Here is a 9,836-nt window from a genome sequence, read left to right as displayed (position 1 = left end):
TCTAAAGAGATTTTGCTCCAAATTATCATTTCTTTTATAAAACATTTCTTGAATCCTGAAGTTTATACAAAACTACTCTGAATTGTTGCTAATCACCTAAATATCAATAAGAATGCTTACAAATGAGAAGCAAATAAGACTGGGATGTTATTGACAGCTGTCTCTGTACCCTGTTATTATTTGACAATGTTCTACAACTTCATTAGTTCAACTGAATAGATATTTTGAAATGAAGTGATTTAATGGTTCAGCTAAATATATAGCAATTTGCATAAATTATACAAAATCCATTTATGTAATAGTGTACTGGAAATAGTAGAATAGTGTCATTGTTAATTTATCTGCATTACTGCCAACAAGATGTATCCTTGTATCATGAGTCATGAAAGAATCAGTTTGACTGAAAAGAAAGAGCTTTGTTCTTATTTTCTCTCCTAAATACTTTCCAAGCATTCAGAAGACAGGAAAGTATATAATGAACTGGCTTTGAAGGCAGAAACTGGTCTGTAGTGTCATAAATAGATTGTATTTCCACTTTGCGAAAGGGACATCTGTGCTGCCTGGACAAATGAATCTTCATGCTTTTCTGTCACCTCCAATACATCCATAGACTGGAGCTCAAAATCAATAAATCTGTGAAAAATATTTTTCTCTTAGACATCATTTCAATGATGTCCTCTAGTTGGCTTGAATATGCTAAAATATTACAGTCATGCATGACATAATGATGGGGACACTTTCTGAGAAATGTATCATGAAGTGACCTCACATTATATTAGCAGTTCATAACATTCTTTGTAACCTCCAAATATTATCTTCCCCCAAATATTATCAACTATTTTGTTATATATAATAATATTATGTATTAAATAATACATTATATTATCAACTATTTTGTTATAAATAATATTTAAAAGGATTAAAAATCAAGATGTTATCATCATTAGTCTCATTGTCATGAAAACAATATTCTATTATGAATAAAGGCACCTAGTGTATACAGTTGGATTCAGATGATCTAAGGACTCTTTAGTGTGTCTGAAAAGTATTTCTGACACAGATAATTATTTCAAAGACTCTCTCTCTACAGTAAAAAGGAATATAAACTTCACAGTGTAATTTTCTATCTTCCATAAAGCTTGGTTCCTCTTCTTGCTATGCTTGAATCAAAAATGTTCTTCCATGGCATTTACTGCAGCAGGTTAAAATGATGCTGAGATTTGCAAGCTAAATTGCTAAGCTTCATAGTTCAGCATCTGTGCCTCTTATCTATGTTATACATGCTTTAGATATTCATGGAAAAGTCAGCTTATTAGGTAATGTATAGAAAAGTGTAGTTTAATATAATTTTTTCACAAAGCAACCACCCCATGATTTTTCTTGATGAACACTAGTCCTGTATTATCTAATATTTATACTTCAAATTAGTTCATTCTGGAATTATACATATGCAAAGGACAGTCTCTAAAATTCAGCTTCTGTAAATCATGAATTATATCAAGAATGAATTTAAGAAAATAAGAAATGTGTTAATACATACAAAATAAAGATTTACATAAGCATGATATTGTAGTGATAAATAAAAAGAAAATTAATTGGAGCTTAATATGCATGGGGAAGTCCCACTTTCTCCCATCCACAGACCAACTTTGATTTTGAAAATACATCTCTGTTGTTTTGTTTTTCTTCTTTTTCATTTTTTTTCTGCTACAGGGTTGAACTTAGGCCCTCAGATTGATCACTTTCATTTGCTGGCACACTATTATTTGAGACACATCTCCAGCTCAAATTTTAGCTGTTTATTTTGGAGAGAGAGTTTACACTTTACTCTCCAGGCTGGCTTTCTACAGCAAGCCTGTGGATCTCATCCTTTCATACAGCTAGGATTACATACATAAGCCATTTGTACTTGATTTCTTTTCTACTTCCTAGAAACATACTGCATGCTCAACCTCTGAAATAGTATATGGTTCAGACATAGTGTCATAATGTCTTCATAGAAATGATTGCTTCGGTTCCTCTATGACCCAGAAATCCCACTCTTGGGCATTTACCCAAATGTCCATATCCTAGGCCATATTAAACCTGTCAGCACAACCATGTTTGTTGCAGCACTGTTTATCATAGCTTAGATTTGAAACTAACTCAGATGCCCCTCAATAGATGAAAGGATCAAGAAGTGTAATATACATACACATTGGAGTTCTATGCTACAGAAAAAGTGATACGGCCCCATTAATAAGGAATTGGAAAATCATATTAAGTAAGCCAGTCCCAAATAAACATAAACTCCATGTTTTCCTTCATTTGTAATAATGTGTCTAGGATTTTCCTTGCAGATGATCACAATAGCTCAAAAGCTATGTGCATTTAGGCGTACAGGATAAGGCTAAGTAAAATGAACTCCAAGATATGGAAACAAGAGGTTTATCTTTATTATTGTTGTTTTTAATATACTATGTGAAGTTATTTCTTTCTTCTGTTTTTCCCTCATGATTTATCTCCTCTTGTTAGTGTATCTGACTTTGGTACCTAGTTTATTGTATATATATTTATTTAGGGAATGGAAGCAGGAAAAACCAGATAATGAGATAAAGGTCAAAGGATGAACCAATGTAATAATGATATTTACAAGACAATATGTTGGAAATGATATTTACAACTTATAGGGAGTTGGGAGGAAAATGGGAGATTAAACATGGGAATTGGTAACAATGTTCAAGAAGTAATGTACTCACTACTTTACAAATGTAACTGTAACCCCTCTATACATTACCTTGACAATAAAATAAAATTGGAAATAAAAAGAAAAAATGAAAAAATGATTGCTTCAAGATGTATCTGGCCAGAAGGTAAGAATTATGATTGAATTTATGAGTAAACTTGAAACTTGGGTAAAGTAGACTTTCTCTTTCACTCTCTTGAATGTAGACTATAACCATTTATAATCATAATTAGTTGATCCTTGACAATGAAATCCATGTGATGAAGTGAGTAGATGCTGAAAAAGACAGGGATAAAACCAGCTCCTAATCGAAAATAATTTTGATATACTCAAACCAACAAGTACACAAAAATCAACTATTCCCAGAAGTCTCTTTCTTAAAACTACAGTTTTGGTTGGAGTTAGTTAGAGATTTTTGCATCTTCAAGTACCAGAGTCAAAGTAAAAGAATTCAAGCAAATAATGATAATATTTTTTTCTATTTCTCTTTTTAGGGATTACAAGTTGGCAATATAATGATGCCCTTGAGGCCACATGGAGTACAGGGTGAAGAAGATTCCAGACTGTAGTATGAGTCAGGAAAGGGTAAGTGCCATGGTGTAAGGATGTATCTATCAGAGAAAATTCAACTCAAATCATGATTTGGGCATACATTTGAACGTTAGACTGTACTTTCCTTGCCTCTAAATGAGGAATGATATCTATATAAGTCAGTGCTTGCAAAACACCCAGCAATAGGAAGTCTATGCTAACTTTTTAATAATAATTACTATTGTTATACAATCCAAATTTGATGATTACTTAACAATGTTAGCGATAAAGTGACTTCATATTAACAAAGTTGTGTCTTGAGTGTCTTAAGTAGAAATGTCAATTCCTACAGTATCTATTCCACATAATTGTCATCAGATGAGAAAATGTAGGAATGCCCCTGGGAAGCCGTTATGGAACTGAGACAGAATTAAGGTATTAGTCATTTCAAAACAGTGTCATTGAAGTATCTTCCCAAAACATCAAATTTAAGTTTTCCTATCCTATTGAATCAGCCTTCTAAGTCACGCAAAATCAGGCATGCAAAATGGGAAATACCTCCATGTCTCATGTATGATAGTTCAAGGACTGAAGCTTCTAAATGGATTATGAACCACTTATTTCAGTCACCTGGAAAATTTTACAAATACAGATATCCATGTTCTAGCCCTGAGCAACTTGATCAGTATCTTTGGCAATAAGTCTGAGATGACCTGTATTTCTGAAAGTCCCTGGGAGTAACCTTAATGTATATCAATGATTGAGAACTGTTATGGTAAAGAAAAACTAATGAGGAGCCGGGAGTTTGGCCTAGTGGTAGAGTGCTTGCCTAGCATGCACCAAGACCCAGGTTCGATTCCTTGGTACCACATACATAGAAAAAAGCCGGAAGTGGTGCTGAGGCTCAAGTGGCAGAGCTCTAGCCTTGAGAAAGTCCAAGGACAGTGCTCAAACCCTGAGCTCAAGCCCACGACTGGCAAAAAAAAAAAAAAAAAAAAAGCTAATGAAAATATATTTTGTGGGGTATATATGGATCAGGCACTTTGCATATATTATCTTCACATCTTGCATATATTATCTTGCATATATTATATGAAATGAACAATATAAAAATTTGCTGTAACTGCACTTTAAAGTTCACAGAAGTCAGATGACATATACAAGAAAATGCCATGACAAAGCTAATACATAGCTCATGATAGCAAGCATTTTCATTTCTCTCATACCTCAAAAGGATCCTTTTCTTCTCTGTCTGTCTGTCTGTCTGTCTGTCTATCATCTTTCTATGTATGTATGTATGTATGTATGTATGTATGTATGTATCTGTCTGCCTGTCTATCTACCTATCTACCTATCTACGTATCTATTTTTCATCACTTTTCCATTGGCTTTGATGCCCACCACCTGCTGTCTGAAAAGGGCATTCAATTGAAAATTGTAAAATCACTTCTTGCTATTGAAATACATTCTTCATTTGTTTGCTTGTATTTCCTTTTATAACATCAAGTTTTCTTATATTAAAGAAAAGTAAGCAGAAGATGTTTGGGGGCATTCAAAGTGATCTGTAATCACAAAAAAATGCAAGGATTCCATTGACAATTGGTGTTTCTGTATTCCAGTGAAAAACAGAAGTTTGGGGAAAAGTTTTCATATAGTCATTAAAAGAAACCTTCAAAAATTAAGCCCTTTAGGAATATTGTGAACTATTCTAACAGTTTTAAAATAGGTTGGCTCTTGTCAGTTATTTGACAATGCATATAAAATCATTATTTCTTAGGAATCAAATTAAGAATTTAGAAAGTGAATGATAAACCACTGTATCACCTTAGGGAAAGGAAAGTATGTTTTTTGACTTTATGATTCCCTAAAGGGAACTCTGTATCTGATGATATTTCAAAAGACACCACCATTTGAATGTCTTAGGAAAGTAAAAGAAAGTTTTATAATGGTTTAATAGATTCCAACAAATTTTTAACACAATAATAAAAAAAAAAGAAAACAGTAGGAATGGGAGTCAGGTAGAGAGGAAGTCAGTTTTGAAAACCTGAGTAAAAGTTCACACTGTGAGGAGTTACAGAAAGTTTCACATACATTTTGCCATTTTTTAACCAGTGGGTTCAAACTTCACATTAACCCAGCTGCAACACTAACAGTGTGTCTATTAATAATGTCTGCTGACCTCAAAGACTACAGTGCCAGCTTGAGCTGATATGTATAATGCAAGAAAATTGAAACCATAGAATTCACACATTAAATTTCTGGGAAGACGTTTCCCAAGCAGAGTGTTGGAGGTCAGAGTCATCTCAGCTCTCTCAATATGTTGATAACTACTTGCAGGTGTAGGCCCAAGGATATATTCTGACATGTGGTCAAAACAATGTAGTGAAAAACATATCTCTTTTACAACAACAACAACAAAAACAGATTCAGTAGAGAGTGTCATGGAAGAATTCTAAACTATTGGCCTACAATCAAAATGCAGTTAGATAAAGAATGTAGTAGAGCTTATTAAAGTAAAAAATGGAATGTGTTGCTAAGATAATTATGATGAAACTGATCATTTCCATGTTTCAAAAAAGTATTTGTCAATCATTAGCTTACTCAGGTAAGTATCATGTCTATATTACCATACTTGTGTTATCATAATGAAATAAAAGATAAATTTTTATACATATAATTATTTTGACATGTATAACAGCCATGGCGAAATTTAGTTGTACTTTAGTTTGATCCAGTAAACAGTTATGAAAAATCATATGAAAATGCTAGTAATTGAACAAATGTAAACTAGTGAATCTCAAACCTGAGCATGCATCAGTATCTTTGGGAACATTTATTTATTTATTTATTTATTTTTATTTTATTTTTTTGCCAGTCCTGGGCTTGAGCTCAGGGCCTGAGCACTGTCCTTGGACTTTCTCAAGGTTAGAGCTCTACCACTTGAGACTCAGCACCACTTCTGGCTTTTTTCTATGTATGTGGTACCGAGGAATCGAACCCGGGTCTTCGTTCATGCTAGGCAAGCACTTTAACCACTAGGCCAAACTCCCGACCTCTTTGGGAACATTTATTAAGTCATGTATTTATGGATTCCCAAACTTCTGATTTGGTTCTTCAAGTTGAGAGTCAGCAAATATACTCTCTACAAACTTCAGATGCTGTAATTCAGGTTATAAACACCATGCTTAGTTCGGAGCAGAAGGATATTTGTAGGAAAACTGGTAGAATAACAGAATACAATAGTTTCTACTTGTTAAGCAGTGAATCTTGTGGTGGCTTATGCCTATTCAGGAAGCCGAGATCTGAGGATCATGATTCAAAACCAGCCCAAATAGGAAAGTCTGTGAGACTCTTATCTCCAATTAACCACGAAGAAACCTGAAGTGGTGCTGTGGTTCAAACTGGCAGGACACTTGTCTTGAGTAAGAAAGAGCTCAGAGACAGCTCCTACTCTTCAAGTTCAAGCCCCACAACTGACTAAATAAAATAAATAAGGCAACAACAAAAGATGATGAAGTTAAAAGTTAAAAACAGATCTTTTCAAAGTGATATCAATATTTAAATATTTATTTAATGGTTATATTTAAATAATTGTTTAAAGATGTAGTCCTATTTCTGTGTTGTACTAATACAGATTTAATTTTCTTCTCTAAAATTAGATTTGTTAAAAATTAAAAGGATGAAACATCCAATGTCTGAAACACATCAAACACTATTCCATTCTGAGCAACTGAATCAAAATGCTATTAGACTCAAGAATCTGCCAAATCCCTGAAGGTAAACAGAACTTCAGAGATTTTACTCAGTTTTATTATAATAATCAAATAAATATTATAGAGTAGGGTAGTAGAAAGGGGAACCAAGGTAACAACTTGATACAAAATAGAAGTGCAATGAATTAAATGTGATTATTGAATGTGGTATCTGGGAGGAAATACTGTGGGTAAAGTGGATCTGGGCTCAAAAGTAAGAAATGAAATGGTTTTCCACATCACTTTCCTCAAACTGACTTCAGAAAACAGAGAACAAAAGAATGTAGCCATTGCCTATATCATTTCCTTATTTCCTTTACCCTGACTCATGGCATAGAGGATATAACAGTGAAAATGAACACTGTTTCCTCTCTAGCCTCTCAGCAGTATTCTGAGAAGCGATCTGAGAACTCTCCTCCGCCACATGTACATACTCCTCCCACTCCTGCCCACCCTCAGGAGGCACAGCATCATGAGAACAATTCATTATAGATGGTTTTGTTTTCTTAAAACCCATGTTTTGGAAAAATTCAGAAAGATAGGATGGAAAGATCCTGAAGGGACATTGCATACATTCTTTTGCTGTGTATCTGACAAGACTATCTAGTCACCACAAGATAGGGACAGTGACCTATACCAATGACCTTGCCCTTGTCAAATCTGCTAAAAATAACTGCAGCAGCTGAACATGGTAGATGTTTTCTCAATCTAGTAGGTGGGCACATCTGACATAGGGGATAAAGGAGCCTCTTCCCAATTCAGTCAACCTGTGCTTTTGCTTACAATATTGCTGGCTACTGAAGTCAGCACACATTATGTCATAAATAGTTAAGAACCATTTAGCTAAATACTTGGCCAAAAAATAATCATCACATTGATCTCATGTGACACTGATATAGATAGAAAATAAATGAGATATTTGAATATGATCAAACAAAAATACTATGAGAAAGTAACTACTTAATTAGAAGACAAACTAATGCATAGTAGAAATAACTGGTAGGCATAATTAGATATACATTTTATTTCCAATTTGACCTTTAGAGCAATAAATTGAAACTAATGAATATGCTGAAAGAAAAAACAATTCAGAAAAAATATTTAAAAAAATAAAAATAAAGGCCTGGTGTTTGGCCTAGTGGTAGGGTGCTCGCCTATATGCACAAAGCTTGGGTTCGATATCTCTCTACCACATACCTAGAAAAAGCTGGAATGGTGCTGTGGCTCAAGTGGTAGAGATTTAGCCTTGAGAAAGCTCAAGGACAGTGCTCAGTCTCTGAGTTCAAGCCCCAGGACTAGCAAAATATAAAAAGGAATCTACCAAAAATAAAATAAAATGATATATTTGATATCCTTCAGAAATATTAATATTTAAATCAATTACAAAACCATAGTATATACACAGTATTTTATATACATATTATACATATATATATTAGTTAATGAATGATCTTCGCCCATTTTATTGCAGAAAACAAAATTTCACTATTTATTATGGCTGAAAAGTACTGAACCACATCTTCCTTATCCATTCATCACTAAGTTCCAAGGTATTTTCAATTATTTTTCACTTACGTTCATTGCAAAAAATTAAAAAGTAATTTCAGCTTATTATCTTGTACTAATTAAGAAAAAACAACTTTTGGGCACATGTACAGATTTGGTTCTCTTTTAAAGAATTTAAATAATTTAGTTTTGGCAAAGAATAAGACAAAAACCAATTTAAACTAATTAGCCTAGTTTAACATATTGACTAACCATTTTAGAATTAAAACTCTTCTTAAACTATTATTTTCAGGAGGAATGCAAAGTCAAATTTAAAGCAAATAGGCACATATTTGTGGTCTAAAATATTAAATGCCCAAGAATAGAATTGATCTGTCACAGGGAAACTATGTTTAGTCTTTTAAGAAACCTCCACACTGTGTTCCACAGTGGTTGAATAAGTTTGCATTCCCACCAACAGTGTTGGAGAGTTCCCTTTTGGCCACATCCCCTCCAGCATTTGTCTTTTTAATATTCTTGACAATAGTATTTTAACTGGGGTGATGCAGAATCTCAGTGTTATTTTGATCTGCATTTTTTTTATGGCCAGAGATGTAGAAGACTTTTTCATGTGCCAATTGAACATTCTTAATTCTTCCCCTGAGTAGTCTTTATGTCTTCACTCCATTCATAAATTGTTGTTTCTTTGAGTTTTATTTTTTGGGGAAGAATTGGGGTTGTTAACATCTATACATATTGTAGATATGAAGCCCTTGTCTGATGCCTCTCTGGTAAAAGTCTTCTCCCATATTGTGGGCTTTCTATTTATCTTGATAGCTATAGCTATGTCCTTTGGTGTGCAGAAACTCTACAGTTTGATGCAATCCCATTTATCTGGTCTTTCTTTGAAATGTCATGATTCTGGATCTTAGGACAATTCAACCCATGCCGAGGGACCCTACTGTTTCCCCTAGCCCTTGTGCTAATATGTTCTTGGCATTCAGGTTTTTGATCCATTTAGAATTAATTCTGGTGTAGTGTGCTATATAATGATCTCACTTTAGTTAACCTACAAGCAATATTATGTTAATTTCAGTATTGTTTTTCATGGGCCAACATATGAACTCAATCCAGATATCCCTCAGTGGACGAATGAATAAAAATGTGGTATATATGCACAATGGAATTTTCATCCATCAGATATTTTATCATTCATAAGGAAGTGAAAAAACTTGGAAAAATATATTAAGTGAAATCAATCAGACCCTAAGGAAATGTGGTTGCCTGATTTCTCTCACTTGTGGCAAGTACAATGTACCTATAAATATACAAGTAAACAAACT

At 33.6% G+C, this 9,836-nt stretch overlaps 1 long non-coding RNA gene across 1 annotated transcript; it reads left to right on the top strand.

Annotated features, from left to right (window-relative positions):
- Positions 1 to 3,254: 3,254 nt before the first annotated feature.
- On the top strand, positions 3,255 to 8,558 carry LOC150060499 (uncharacterized). The gene is made up of 3 exons (XR_016536132.1): positions 3,255 to 3,310; positions 6,916 to 7,033; positions 8,480 to 8,558. It is a non-coding gene; the product is annotated as an uncharacterized LOC150060499 (long non-coding RNA).
- Positions 8,559 to 9,836: the final 1,278 nt, after the last annotated feature.

Source organism: Megascapheus bottae, chromosome 7, assembly GCF_031878675.1.
Source record: "Megascapheus bottae isolate mThoBot1 chromosome 7, mThoBot2.hap1, whole genome shotgun sequence".
Taxonomy (NCBI): Eukaryota; Metazoa; Chordata; class Mammalia; order Rodentia; family Geomyidae; genus Megascapheus; species Megascapheus bottae.
The sequence above is the reverse complement of the archived record's forward strand: the minus strand, read 5'-3'. Positions and strand labels throughout refer to the sequence as shown.